This window comes from Amblyraja radiata, chromosome 4, assembly GCF_010909765.2.
Source record: "Amblyraja radiata isolate CabotCenter1 chromosome 4, sAmbRad1.1.pri, whole genome shotgun sequence".
Taxonomy (NCBI): domain Eukaryota; kingdom Metazoa; phylum Chordata; class Chondrichthyes; order Rajiformes; family Rajidae; genus Amblyraja; species Amblyraja radiata.
In genome coordinates this window covers 119,162,250-119,177,879 of record NC_045959.1, presented here as the reverse complement: position 1 = coordinate 119,177,879, position 15,630 = coordinate 119,162,250, and positions in this window count along the sequence as shown.

Below are 15,630 nucleotides of genomic sequence, written 5' to 3'. Positions count from 1 at the left end.
AATAGGTGACGTTTCGGGTCGAGACCCTTCCGGGTCTCGACCCGAAACGTCACCTATTCCTTCGGGGTCGAAACCCGAAACGTCACCTATTCCTTCGCTCCATAGATGCTGCCTCACCCGCAGGGTTTCTCCAGCATTTTTGTTCTGTTTGTGCACGCCAGGTTGATTGCATTCATCGAAACAGGGTGGATCACGTGAAGTTTGAATCTCCCACCCCGAAGTGACAACAAACTACACTCAACCCAGGTGGGATTTGTAGACAGATGGTAATTCCGAATAAGGGAAACCATTGATTGAAGACATGTTCGAAAGCGTAAGCACTCATTATGTCCACAAATGGGTTGAAGAGCAGATCTGTGAGCAATAAATGTAGTGGGCTGTTTCAGGTTTAGAAAACCAGTCCAATTAATCAAAATGTGCCTTGATTTGAACTGCCAGCTGAATGTGTTCTGCTTTACATTTTATCTTTCACTGGTGTTTTTCATTACTGCTTGCAATTGCCACAGTTATTCTGTTACACCTCGTTAAACGGCTGCAAATTGAGTGGAGCAAATCATTGCAGAGATTTATTTTTAAGATTGAGAAATCAAGGCACAAGGACTGAGCTCATTGTGAAAGCAGTCACCAAGAAATAGGTGCACAGAGTCTCTCGCCCAGAGTAGGGGAATCGAGGACCAGAGGACATAGGTTCAAGGTGAAGAGGGAAAGATTTAATAGGAATCTGAGGGGTAACTTTTTCACACAGAGGATGGTGGGTGTATGGGACAAGCTGCTAGAGGTGGTAGTTGAGGCTGGAACTGTTTTAAGAAACAGTTAGACAGGTACATGGATAGGATATGGGCAAAACACAGGCAGGTGGGACTAGTGTAGCTAGGACATTTTGGCCGGTGTGGTCAAGTTGGGCTGAAGGCTGTTTCCACACTGTATCACTCTATGACTCTAAATATTATTCGGATGATGGCAGGATTAGTTTACTTTGGGGATCGGAGGTCGATTCCTGGCAAAGGGATCGCGGACTCTGCGCTGTTAAAGTCCCGTAGGCTCCCCGCGGTGGAGCTCTCAAAGTCGGTCTCCAGCCAAGCCCGCCAACTCCTTGATGTTAGACCGCAGCGCGGACGGAGATACGATACGGGAACAAATCACATCTCTGTCGAGGGAAGGGATTAGAAAAAGTTTCCCTCAACCCATCCCCCCCCCCCTCCACCAACCCTCCCCCCACATAAAACTAGCTAAAGAACACTCAAAACATACAGTTTAACACATACTATTAAAACACAAAATAAGGAAGGGACAGACAGACTGTTGGTGAGGCAGCCATTGCTGGCGCCACCCAGTGGAATAAAGTCTTTGGGATGTGGGAGAAAATTAGACCAAGTGGATGAACCCCACATGGTCACGGGAAGAACATGCAAACTCCACACAGACAGCACCTGAGGTCAGGATCGAACCAGGGTCCCTGGCGCTGTGAGGCAGCAACTCAACCCGCCACACCACTGTGCCTGGCATAAACCTGAGAGACCAGGTATGAAGTACAGGTGGCCTTCAGCACTGTAGACTCAGCAGTGAGCCCAGGTGTGGAGCTAGAGTTTGGAGCTGCTCACATCCGAACTCCAGCCACTTCCTGACTTGTCTAGAGACATAGGAATTGCAGATGCTGGAACCTCGGGCAGAAAACAAAGTGCTGGAGGAACTCAGCGGGTCAAGCAGCATCTGTGGAGGAAATAGACATACAACTTTTTGGATCGGGACTGAAGGATTCCGACCCGAAAGGTTACCTGTCTATTCCCCGCACAGATGCTGCCTGAGCCGCTGAGTTACTCCAGCACTCTGGGACTCCTACATGCAGCACAACACAGAAGGGGTTACCATGCACGCTGCAGCTGCCTGGCTATCTCTGCAATCTCTGGCGGGCTGGCTGCACGCTACTGCCGGAGGCTGGTAGCAGTCAGACAGTAAGGAGCCAATGTGGAAGTATGTTCGTGGAAGCCAAAAGGAAATCTGCATCAATGGAAGAACTGTTTCTATTTAAGTTTATATAATTACGAGGGGCGCCGATAGGGTAGACAGTCACAACCTTTTCCACAGGGTGGAAAGTCAAAGTCAATTTTATTCGCCACATTCACCCGAAGGTGCAGTGATATGAATTTACCAGCAACGATAAACTGAAAAAGAACACACAATACACATTAAGATTTAACACAAACATCCACCAGACCACAGCCCCATGATGCCAAAGTCATCAGGCCAGCGATCGGAGCACTCCTCTCTTGCGACCCCGGCATGGGTTCGCCCGCTCCGCGATGGAAAAAGATCACGCTGCGCCCGCTGCTGTAGCTCTGGTCCCGACTCCGGGAAAGGCCGCTCCAATCCATGCTGTTAGGCTGCGAGGGAGGAGACATGGAAAAAGTCGCCCCACCGTTGAGGAGGCGACCGAGAGCCGTTCCCCCCTTTAACTTAAAAAGAACACACAATACACAACAAGATTTAACACAAACAAATGTCAAAGACTAGAGGGCACAGGTTTAAGGTGGGAGGGGAAAAGTTTAAAGGACCTGTGCGGGGCAGGGTGGTGGGTTCCTGGAACGTGCTGCCAAGGGGTGGTGGTGGAAGTGGATACGTTAGTGGCGTTCTAAACAGGCACATGGATATGCAGGGAATAGAGGGATCTGGATCACGTGCAGGCTGAGGAGATTAGTTCATCTTGGCATCGTGTTCGGCACGGACATTGTGGCCAATGAATCAAGGCCACAGCTTTAAGGTGAAAGGGACAAAGTTTAAAGGAGATCAGACCAGGTGCGGATCCGTTGGGTCCTGTCTCCCCAAGGCAATATTCCACCACTCACCCATAGCCCCCAACTGCGCAGGCGCGGCTGACGGGTTCCCGTTGTGACGCGAGTCACTGCAACCATCCCCCAACTGCGCAGGCGTGGCCGGCAAGTGGGAGCACGACTGTGACGGTTTTAAAGTTTAAAATGGCAATAACTTGTAAAGAATAAGATCAATGTGAACGCATCTCATTCTCCCTCTTCAGTCCCCTATCCCCTCCTCCACTGTCCTCCCTCTCCCCACCCTCCACCAACCCTCCTCTGCTTCCTCCCCTCACCCTCTCCCTACCCTCCTCTCTCTTCCCCTCCCCTCCTCCTTTACCTCACCATCCCTATTCCGATGTAAACCTCCGCCGACCCCTTTTACTCCACCACATCGGCGATGAAGTTGTACTTGATCCGGGGTCTGTGGGGGGGACGGGCCAAGTGGCCTGGGACCGGGGGGGGGGGGGGGGGGGGGGGGTGGTGGTAGAGGCCGTGGCTGCGGCCTAGTCCTTTACCTGGGTCCCGCTTCTCCCCCTCCTCGCGGGTCCGGAGCAGCAGAGCCGTTGCCCCCAGACCCAGCGCCCAGGCCCCGGGTCTCTGGCGTGGCCTCTCCCTGACCCCGGACCCTGCACCGACAGCTCCAACCCCAGCCCAGGGTCGGAAGGAAACTTACCCCTGGAGCCGTTGTGTCCCCGTTGTGAGGCCAGGCAAGTACAGGCGGAAAAAAAAGATGGCGATCTGAAAATCTGGAAAGGCCCAAACTGCGCACATGCGGAGAAGTGGGGGCGTTGTTTTAAGTTATTTTAAGTTTTAAGTGTCAATAACTTGTAAAATGTAACATCAATCTGAACGAAACTTGCTGCTGCACATCACAGAACAATGGTGAGTAAGGTGGGCCAAAATTGTGGGGCTATCGTGTACCGTTTTTGTGTTGTTTCGGAAACAAGTTGAGAGATAGATAGATAGATAGATAGATAGATAGATAGATAGATAGATAGATAGATAGATAGATAGATAGATAGATAGATAGATAGATAGATAGAATGCTTTTTAATACAGAGGGTGGTGGGTGCCTGCATCCTACACCAGTTACTGTAAGTTATGTATAACAAAAGTTGAGAGCATGAGGAGAAATAGTACGTTTATCTGCTTCATCTGAGCCATAAGTCACAGGAGCAGAATTAGGCCATTCGGCCCGTCGAGTCTACTCTGCCATTCAGTCATGGTGATCCATCTTTCCCTCTCAACCCATTCTCCTGGTGCAGTACTCCCAAGTCTCTTTGCACCTCTGATTTCTGAAAGCTCTCCCCATTTAGAAAATAGTTCATGCCTTTATTCCTATGACTGCACACTACGCTGTATTTCATCTGCCACTTCAAGGTAAGCTTATTGTTCAGATTTGTCATGCAGTCAAACCAATAAAAAGCAACAGAACACACACAACACATAAACATCCACCACAGTGACTCCTCCACATTCCTCACTGTGATGGAAGGCAAAAAAAAGTCCAATCTCTTCCCTTCTTTGTTGGGGGCCTCGAGTCTTCCGTTGTCAGGGCGATCTTGGCTCCCACATCGGGGGGATCTCAGCTCCCCCTGAGCCGGGCGATCGGACCCCGGGTCGGGGCTGGTCGAACCTCCTGCGTCATGGAGCTTCCCGACATCGGTCTCTACCCGAGACTGCGAGCTCCTCGATGGTGAAATCCGCAGGCGATCCCAGGCAAGGGATCGCAGGCTCCGATGGCAAGTCCACGGCCCCACGGTGGGGCTCAAAGTCAGTGTCGAGCGAGGCCTCCAGCTCCATGATGTTAGGCCGCAGAGCGACCAGAGATACGATCTGGAAAACAATCGCAACTCCGGCAAGGTAAGAGATTGGAAAAATAAGTTTCCCCCGACCCCCCCCCCCCCCCCCCCCCCCACCCACATAAAACAAACCAGAGAATATTAACATAAGGTAGACAAAAATGGTGGAGAAACTCAGTGGGTGAGACAGCATCTATGGAGCGAAGGAATAGGTGACGTATCGGGTCGAGACCCTTTTTCAGAGAACATTAACGCATTCTTTTAAAAAAACTAAAATAACAAAAAAGACAAAAAGAGAGACGGGGCTGCCATAGCCGACAGGAAAGATAGCCATTCTCCTAACTTGTCCTTCTGTGGAGACCCTGCTTTCTCTACACTACCTGCCCTCCATCTATCTGCCTGATGTCCGTGAACTATGCCCATTCCCTGCATGTTGATGTGCTGTTAACTGCCCCTCTTGTATCTGCCTCCCCCACCACCTCCGGCAGCACATTCCAACACACACCATGTTACATAAGCCACCTGCGTTAAAGAACAGGAAGACGTCCCAAGGTCAAAATAACTAAAAGCGTGACCGTTCCATTTAAGGCTTACAGCCGGCTCCAACATAGTGTCGGAGCTGTGGGTATAAACAGCCCATGGATGGCCAAATGTATGTGAGGACCATGTGTTAGATGTAGCTCAAAGCTGCTAGAATAGCAGGAAATAATACTGACCGCAGAATCGAGGCCCACTCCAAAGTCAAACCAGATGGGCTCCGGAGGCAATAAACTGGATGGTTTTTCACTTTTCTGTTCCATTACTACCTCATGCGCACCGACAGTGACTGTTTTTGGACAGTTGTTGCAGCAATGGTTTTCTGCAGGAACTATCATCAAAGCCTAATTCAATTGCCTTCAGTGCTTTAAAGTATTTACTGTTTCAATGGGGATTGATTCTTCATTTTGACATTCAACTTAAAGCTTTGAAGTTGAAACCAAATATAATATTTCATTTAAACATCGTCTCCATTTCCAATTATTAACTGTTCACTAGAACGGAGACGAGGAAACACTTTATCTCACAGAGAGTTGTGAGTCTGTGGAATTCTCTGCCTGGAGGCCGGTTCTCTGGATACTTTCAAGAGAGAGCTCGATAGGGCTCTTAAAGATAGCGGAGTCAGGGGATATGGGGAGAAGGCAGGAACGGGGTACTGATTGTGGATGATCAGCCATGATCACATTGAATGGCGGTGCTGTCTCAAAGGGCCGAATGGCCTACTCCTGCACCTATTGTCTATTGTCAAATGGCTACAGATGCACCACAGAAAGCCTGCCGTTGGGTTGCATCACAGACTGGTTTAGAAACAGCTCTATCCTCCACTGAACAAAATCGCAGAGAGTTGTAGATGTAGCCCAGTCCATCACACACCACACTCCCCACCATTGTAGATGTAGCCCAGTTCCACACACACCACACTCCCCACCATTGTAGATGTAGCCCAGTCCCACACACACCACACTCCCCACCATTGTAGATGTAGCCCAGTCCCACACACACCACACTCCCCACCATTGTAGATGTAGCCCAGTCCCACACAGACCACACTCCCCACCATTGTAGATGTAGCCCAGTCCATCACACAGACCACACTCCCCACCATTGTAGATGTAGCCCAGTCCCACACACAGACTACACTCCCCACCATTGTAGATGTAGCCCAGTCCCACACACACCACACTCCCCACCATTGTAGATGTAGCCCAGTCCCACACACACCACACTCCCCACCATTGTAGATGTAGCCCAGTCCCACACAGACCACACTCCCCACCATTGTAGATGTAGCCCAGTCCCACACACACCACACTCCCCACCATTGTAGATGTAGCCCAGTCCCACACACACCACACTCCCCACCATTGTAGATGTAGCCCAGTCCCACACACACACCACACTCCCCACCATTGTAGATGTAGCCCAGTCCCACACACACCACACTCCCCACCATTGTAGGTGTAGCCCAGTCCCACACACACCACACTCCCCACCATTGTAGATGTAGCCCAGTCCCACACACACCACACTCCCCACCATTGTAGATGTAGCCCAGTCCCACACACACCACACTCCCCACCATTGTAGATGTAGCCCAGTCCCACACACACCACACTCCCCACCATTGTAGATGTAGCCCAGTCCCACACACACCACACTCCCCACCATTGTAGATGTAGCCCAGTCCCACACACACCACACTCCCCACCATTGTAGATGTAGCCCAGTCCATCACACACACCACACTCCCCACCATTGTAGATGTAGCCCAGTCCCACACACACCACACTCCCCACCATTGTAGATGTAGCCCAGTCCCACACACACCACACTCCCCACCATTGTAGATGTAGCCCAGTCCCACACACACCACACTCCCCACCATCGACTCCATCTACACTTCACGCTGCCTCGGAAAAGCAGCCAACATAATCAAAGACTTGTCCCTGTCCCACCCCGGTCATTCCTTCTTCTCCCCGCTCCCGTCCGGCAGAAGGTACAGAAGCTTGAAAGCGCGCACCACCAGACTCAGGAACAGCTTCTTCCCCTCTGTTATCAGGCTTCTGAACGGTCCTTCCATAAGCTAGGGTACTGTCCGATTCACCTCTACCCCATTGCGGACATTGGACTTTGTCTGTGGAACTGATGCGCTACAATGCTGAGAACTATATTCTGCACTCTGTATCTTCCCCTTTGCTCCACCTGTTGTACTGGAGTTTGACTTGATTGTATTTATGGATAGTATTATTTAATCTGATTGGATAGCGTGCAAAACAAAGCTTTTCACTGTACCTCACCACATGTGACAATAATAAGCATAAACCTAAACCTAAATCTGAATTAAATTATAATTACGTTTAGCTGATTAGAACATATTTTGAAGGAAGACAAAAATGCTAGAGAAACTCAGCGGGTGAGGCAGCATCAATGGAGCGAAGGAATAGGTGACGTAGTGTGAAAAGGTTACCCCTCTAATTCCCACTAAATCTTTTCCCCTTCACCTTGAACCTATGTCCTCTGGTCCTCGATTCCACTACTCTGGGCAAGAGACTCTGGGCATCTACCGGATCTATTCCTCTCATGATTTTGTACACCTCTATGAGATCACCCCTCATCATCCTGCGCTCCATGGAATAGAGTCCGTTTTTTCTGGAGTGTCGGAGGCTAAGGGGAGATCGAATAGAATATATTATGCGGAATAGATAGGGTAGACATAGAACACGGGACACGGAACACGGGACATGGAATATGGAACAGAACACAGAACATAGAACACAGAACATAGAACACAGATCATATAACAGAACATTGAACATAGAACACAGAACACAGAACACAGAACACAGAACATAGAACACAGAACACAGAACATAGAACACAGAACATAGAACACAGAACACAGAACACAGAACATAGAACACAGAACACAGAACATAGAACAATGAACACAGAACACAGAACACAGAACATAGAACACAGAACACAGAACATAGAACACAGAACACAGAACACAGAACACAGAACACAGAACACAGAACATAGAACAATGAACACAGAACATAGAACACAGAACATAGAACACAACACAGAACATAGAACACAGAACACAGAACACAGAACATAGAACACAGAACACAGAACACAGAACACAGAACATAGAACACAGAACATAGAACACAACACAGAACACAGAACACAGAACATTGAACACAGAACACAGACCACAGAACACAGAACACAGAACATAGAACACAGAACACAGAACACAGAACACAGAACATTGAACACAGAACACAGAACACAGAACACAGAACATAGAACACAGAACATAGAACACAGAACACAGAACATAGAACAATGAACACAGAACATAGAACACAGAACATAGAACACAGAACACAGAACACAGAACATAGAACACAGAACACAGAACACAGAACACAGAACCTAGAACACAGAACACAGAACACAGAACACAGAACACAGAACATAGAACAATGAACACAGAACATAGAACACAGAACATAGAACACAGAACACAGAACATAGAACACAGAACACAGAACACAGAACACAGAACCTAGAACACAGAACACAGAACACAGAACATAGAACATAGAACACAGAACATAGAACACAGAACACAGAACACAGAACATAGAACATAGAACATAGAACACAGAACATAGAACATAGAACACAGAACATAGAACACAGAACATAGAACACAGAACACAGAACACAGAACACAGAACACAGAACACAGAACATAGAACACAGAACACAGAACACAGAACACAGAACACAGAACATAGAACATAGAACACAGAACATAGAACACAGAACACAGAATATAGAACACAGAACACAGAACATAGAACATAGAACACAGAACATAGAACACAGAACACAGAACACAGAACACAGAACATAGAACATAGAACACAGAACACAGAACATAGAACACAGAACATAGAACACAGAACACAGAACATAGAACACAGAACACAGAACACAGAACACAGAACACAGAACATAGAACACAGAACACAGAACATAGAACACAGAACATAGAACACAGAACATAGAACACAGAACATAGAACACAGAACATAGAACACAGAACATAGAACACAGAACATAGAACACAGAACACAGAACATAGAACATAGGACACAGAACACAGAACACAGAACATAGAACACAGAACATAGAACACAGAACTGTACAGCACAAGAATAGGCCTTCGGCCCACATGATGTCAACTGAAACTGATCTCATCTAACACCACTATCGTGACTCTCTTTACTAACCAGAACAGAGGAATGTAAGGTGTTTTGCCAGTTACTTCCAGAAAAACATCATGATACTTCCAAGGAAGTAGCCAGTTCAACTAGATTGGACTAAATTAATCTAGAATTGATACCAGGTGCAATTTCCTCCAAGTAAACTTGATTTTGGTTGCCCAGTACTGAACAAAAAAACAATGCAATTTTATTCAGGGAAAGCCACAGAGTGCTGGAGTAACTCAGCGGGTCAGGCAGCATCTGTGGAGAACATGGATAGGTGACGTTTCACAGAGTGCTGGAGTAACTCAGCGGGTCAGGCAGCATCTGTGGAGAACATGGATAGGTGACGTTTCACAGAGTGCTGGAGTAACTCAGCGGGTCAGGCAGCATCTGTGGAGAACATGGATAGGTGACGTTTCACAGAGTGCTGGAGTAACTCAGGCAGCATCTCTGGAGTACGTTTTGGGTTGGGTCCCTTCTTCGTACTGTTTGTAGGTGGGGGGGGGGATAAAACTGGATGAGAGGAGAAGCAGGACGAGAAGTCTGGCAGGTCATAAGTGAACAAAGGTGAGGGGATTTTTTGATGGGTTAATGGTTGGACAGAGGCCAGAGTTGAAAGGACGATGAAAGGATTGAAGAGTTGCGAATTGTGAAGCTGGAGGAAGGAACGTAGGTGGAATGGGGAGGCATAGGTGTGAGTCTAGGTGTGGCACAGGGGAGAAGGGGCCGGGGACAAAGGAGGGAGAGATAGGGGGGTGGGGGGCTGGTTAGTTGGTTAAGCTACCAAAGTGTACTATGAGGTGCTGTTCATTGAGAACTGAATTTAATTTCTAATGCTAGAGTAGATTCTTGAACATTAACAGGACATTCGACTCCCCTCTCACCTTAAGCCTACATCCTCAAGTTTTTAGAATCCTCTATTCTAGGAGAAAGAATGTCAGTGTTCACTTTATCCATGCCCCTCATGATCTTGTACACCTCAATAAGATCACCACTCAGCTTCCTACTCTCCTAGCCTATCCATTCTCTTGCTGTAACCCAAGTTCGCAAGTCCAGGTAGACACTGGACAATAGACAATAGGTGCAGGAGTAGGCCATTCGGCCCTTCGAGCCAGCACCGCCATTCAATGTGATCACGGCTGATCATCATCCCCAATCAGTACCCTGTTCCTGCCTTCTCCCCATATCCCTTGATTCCACTAGCCCCTAGAGCTCTATCTAACTATCTCTTAAATCCATCCAATGACTTGGCCTCCACTGCCCTCTGTGGCAGGGAATTCCATAAATTCACAACTCTCTGGGTGAAAACGTTTTTTCTCACCTCAGTCTTAAATGACCTCCCCTTTATTCTAAGACTGTGGCCCCTGGTTCTGGACTCGCCCAACATTGGGAGTCATAGATATAAAGCTGTACAGCACAGAAACAGGCCCTTCGGCCCACCTTGTCTGTGCTGACCAAGTTGACATACTGTACTAGTCCCCATGTACCTGCATTGAGCCAATATCTCTCTAACCCATATCTTCCTGTCCATATATCTGTCCAAATGTCTTTATAAAGTCATAATTGATCTTGTTCCTGGTGACATGTCTGGTCCAGGAAATAATTTCTGATTTTCAGCCCAACAAGACTATAATTAGTTGGCCGTTCCAAATTCTTGGAAACTCGAAGCTGGGTTGTACATTGTTGAGCCAGAATGCCAATTCGGCTGGGAAAAACAACACTGTGCTTCTGACGAGACTTTGCTTAACGACTTGTGAAATTTCTATTGTGTTCCAGTCATTAAGTAATTTTAGATCACGAGTGTGGGGAATAAGGGGGTGAAAATCTGAACAGAAAGTCCTTGAGAATTGTGAATTAAACACGGAGAAATTCCATTTTTCATTTAAATTTACAATCAGTCATGCATTTGTGCCCAGAATGACTCATTATTTCACAAGCAAAATAAAGCATTAACGAATGGGAAAAAAAAGACCATAGGTTTGGACAGATGTTTAGTTCACCCGCTCCATCTGCCAAGTAGGCTGGTTGAAACATCTGTACTAAACCTGCACAACTGCAAAGGTACATCCATTACCATGGATAGGTGTATTATTGTCATGTGTACCGAGGTACAGTCAAAAGCTTTTTTGTTGCATTCTATGTCATTGAAAGTAGGCATGCAGGTGCAGCAGGCAGTGAAGAAAGCGAATGGTATGTTAGCTTTCATAGCAAAAGGATTTGAGTATAGGAGCAGGGAGGTTCTACTGCAGTTGTACAGGGTCTCGGTGAGACCACACCTGGAGTATTGCGTACAGTTTTGGTCTCCAAATCTGAGGAAGGACATTCTTGCCGTAGAGGGAGTACAGGGAAGGTTCACCAGACTGATTCCAGGGATGTTAGGACTTTCATATGAAGAAAGACTGGATAAACTCGGCTTGTACACGCTAGAATTTAGGAGATTGAGGGGGGATCTTATAGAAACTTACAAAATTCTTAAGGGGTTGGACAGGCTAGATGCAGGAAGATTGTTCCCGATGTTGGGGAAGTCCAGAACAAGGGGTCACAGTTTAAGGATAAGGGGGAAATCCTTTAAGACCGAGATGACAAACGCCTCTGTTGCCATGCTGTGAGAACGGAGAGGTTGAGAAGGAGTTTCTTCCCAGAGGCCATTTGGACTGTAAATCTCACCAGGGACTAACTTTACTGAATGTTTTTCCTTCCAATATTTAATATGTAAAAGAATATGTGTGTGTTTATGAGTGTGTTTATAGTTTGTTTGGTTGTCTTTTTGCACAAAGTCCACGAGCATTGCCACTTTTCATTTCACTGCACATCTCGTATGTGTATGTAACGAATAAACTTGACTTGACTTGACTTGACTTGAGAAGAACATTTTTCACACAGAGAGTGGTGAATCTCTGGAATTCTCTGCCACAGAGGGCAGTTGAGGCCAGTTCATTGGCTATATTTAAGAGGGAGTTAGATGTGGCCCTTGTGGCTAGGGGGATCAGGGGGTATGGAGAGAAGGCAGGTACGGGATACTGAGTTGGATGATCAGCCATGATCATATTGAATGGCGGTGCAGGCTCGAAGGGCCGAATGGCCTACTCCTGCACCTATTTTCTATGTTTCTATGTTTCTATGCAGTTAAAGACTAGAATAACATTTATTGCAAGGTCCAGTCCAGTTAAGTCCGGTTAATGATAGTCCTGATAGTCAAATGAGAAAAAAAATCCCAGAGTACAAATTATTAGCAATTACAGAGAAAAGTGCATAATCCTCAATAAGGTAGGTTGGAAGATGGGGTCTACATCCTAACTTATGGGAAGACTATAGAGGACTAACATGGGAAAACCCTTAAGGCAAGTACAATAACAACATTTAAGATAGATACTGTAAATATACTGGAGAAACTCAGCGGGTGAGGCAGCATCTATGGAGTGAAGGAATAGGTGACATTTTGGTTAGAGACCCTTCTTCAGAGTCTGTCTACCTTCGATTTTTCCAGCAAATGCCGTTCCTTCTTAAACATGTATCTATACACTGTAATAGAAAGACTGTAATCATGTATTGTCTTTCCGCTGACCGGATAGCACGCAACAAAAACTTTTCACTGTATCTCGTACACGTGACAATAAACTAAATGAAAACTAAAATTAAAACACTCCTTCTCTCCAAAGATGCTGCCTGGCCCGCTGAATTACTCCAGCGTTTTGTGTCTATCTTCTTGTCTGCCTTCCTTCTAGACCCTTCCTGTTCATGTATCTGTTCAAATGTCTCTAAAAAATATTGTAATTGGTCTAGTTCCTGGTGACCTGCCTGATCCAAGAAATAATTTCTGATTTTAACCCCAATCAAGACTAAATCAGTGGCCATTTTTTGGGAGCTCGAGGCAGGTTTGTACAACGGTCCCAGGGCCAATATGCCAACTTGAATTGAAGATATCAATTGAATTGAATTGAATTGAAGGTTTGTACAACGGTCCCAGGGCCAATATGCCTACTTGGTCGGGAAAATCATTGCTTAGAGTTTCTGACAAGACTTCGATTCAGTTAGAAACATAGAAAACTAGATACAGGAGTAGGCCATTCGGCCCTTCGTGCCAGCACCGCCATTCAATATGATCGTGGCTGGACAAATGACAGAGGACATTTATCGTCACATACACCAATGGGTGCAGTGAAATGTGAGTTACCATGCAGCACACAAATAAGATAAACACAACACTATAGAATTTGACATAAAACATAAAAACATTCCCCCACAGCGGGATCAACGTTTCCCACTGTGAGGGAAGGCACCAAAGTCCAGTCCTCTTCCTCTGTTCACCTGTGGTCGGGGCCTATTGAGGCCTCCGCAGTCGCCGCTACGGCGACCCGATGTTTCAGGCCCTCGCGCCGGGATGATGAAGCTCCGACGTCGGAACGGAAGAACATTCTCAGCGGCTTGGAGTTTCCGAATCGGCCGTTTCCTACCGCGGCTTCCGAAGTCCACAGGCCGTACTGGGCCGAGCTCCAACACTGGCGATGATTGGCGAAAGATCCCAGGCCTCTGCGATGTTATGTCAGCGCCGCACGCGGCTGGAAGCTCCGCAGAGCACATCTCCACGGTGTTAAAGTCGGCAGGCACTCCGGAGCTCCAACACGGCAATCCCGGTAAGGCATCGCCCGCTCCGCGATGGAATCCACTGCTGTGCCGCTGCTGAAGCTCTGGCTGGTCTCCGGCAGGAAAGGCCACGCCAATCCAGATGGTGGTCCGCGAGGAGGGGGCGAAGATGAGGCTCGGAGAGAAGACGCATCCTCGACCAGGAAGTGACTGAGAAGACGATTTCCCCCTCACCCCCCCACCCCCCCACCCCTCACCCCCCACCCCCCACCCCTCACCCCCCACCCCCCACCCCCCACACCCCACCCCTCACCCCCCACGTAAAAAAGACTAAAAGACATCCAAAAACAAACTTTTAGACAGACTAAAAATAACAAAAAGGATGAAAGGACAGACAGCTGCAGGCGAGGCTGCCACACTCGATTGTGCCAACACTCGGAATGATCATCTAAAATCAGTACCCCGTTCCTGCTTTTTCCCCAAATCCCTTGATTCCTTTAGCCCTAAGATCTAAATCTTACTCTCTCTTGAAAACATCTGGTGAATTTGCCTCCACTGCCTTCTGTGGCAGAGAATTCCACAGATTCACAACTCTCTGGGTGAAGAGGTTTTTCATCATCTCAGTCTTAAATGGCCTTACCCCTTATTCTTAAACTGTGACCCCCTGTTTCTGGACTCCCCCAACATCAGGAATTTCTTTCATGCATTTAGCCGGTCCAATCAATAGACAATAGACAATGGACAATAGGTGCAGGAGTAGGCCATTCGGCCCCTCGAGCCAGCACCGCCATTCAATGTGATTAAAATTCTTTAAGAATTTTATATGTTTCTATAAGATATCCTCTCATCCTTCTAAATTCCAGTGAATACAAGCCCAGTCGACCCATTCTTTCATCAGTCCCATCATCCCGGGAATTAACCTGGTGCACCTACGCTGCTCTCCCTCAATAGCAAGAATGTCCTTCCTCAAATTAGGGGGGCAAAACTGCACACAATACTCCAGGTGTGGTCTCACTAGGGCTCTGTACAACTGCAGAAGGACCTCTTTGCTCCTATACTCAACTCCTCTTGTTATAAAGGCCAACATGCCATTCGCTTTCTTCACTGCCTGCTGTACCTGCATGCTTACTTTCAGTTGTGGAACTTTTATTGTATTCTACCCATTAAGCAATTTTTGATCATGAACTTAGGGGATAAGAGGGTGAAAATTTGCAAATAAATAAATATATGGATGCGGATTTAGATAAATATACAAATAATAATTAACATGGATATGATTATGGGGGGCATAGAACATAGAACAGTACAGGACAGGAACAGGAACAGGCCCTTCGGCCCACCATGTCCATGCTGAGCATGACGCCAAATGAAACTAATCTCCTCTGCCTGCATGTGATCCGTATCCCTCCATTCCCTGCATATCCATGTGCCTGTCTAAAAGCCTCTTGAACACCACTATGGTATCTGCCTCCACCACCATCGTCAGCATGGTGTTCGAAGCCCCCACCAGCCTCTGTGTAAATAAACACTTGCCCCGCACATCTACCAACTGCACCACTGTGCCAGCCCGGTGATGGATGGCAGTGGTCTAAAATGTTGTGAAATAAG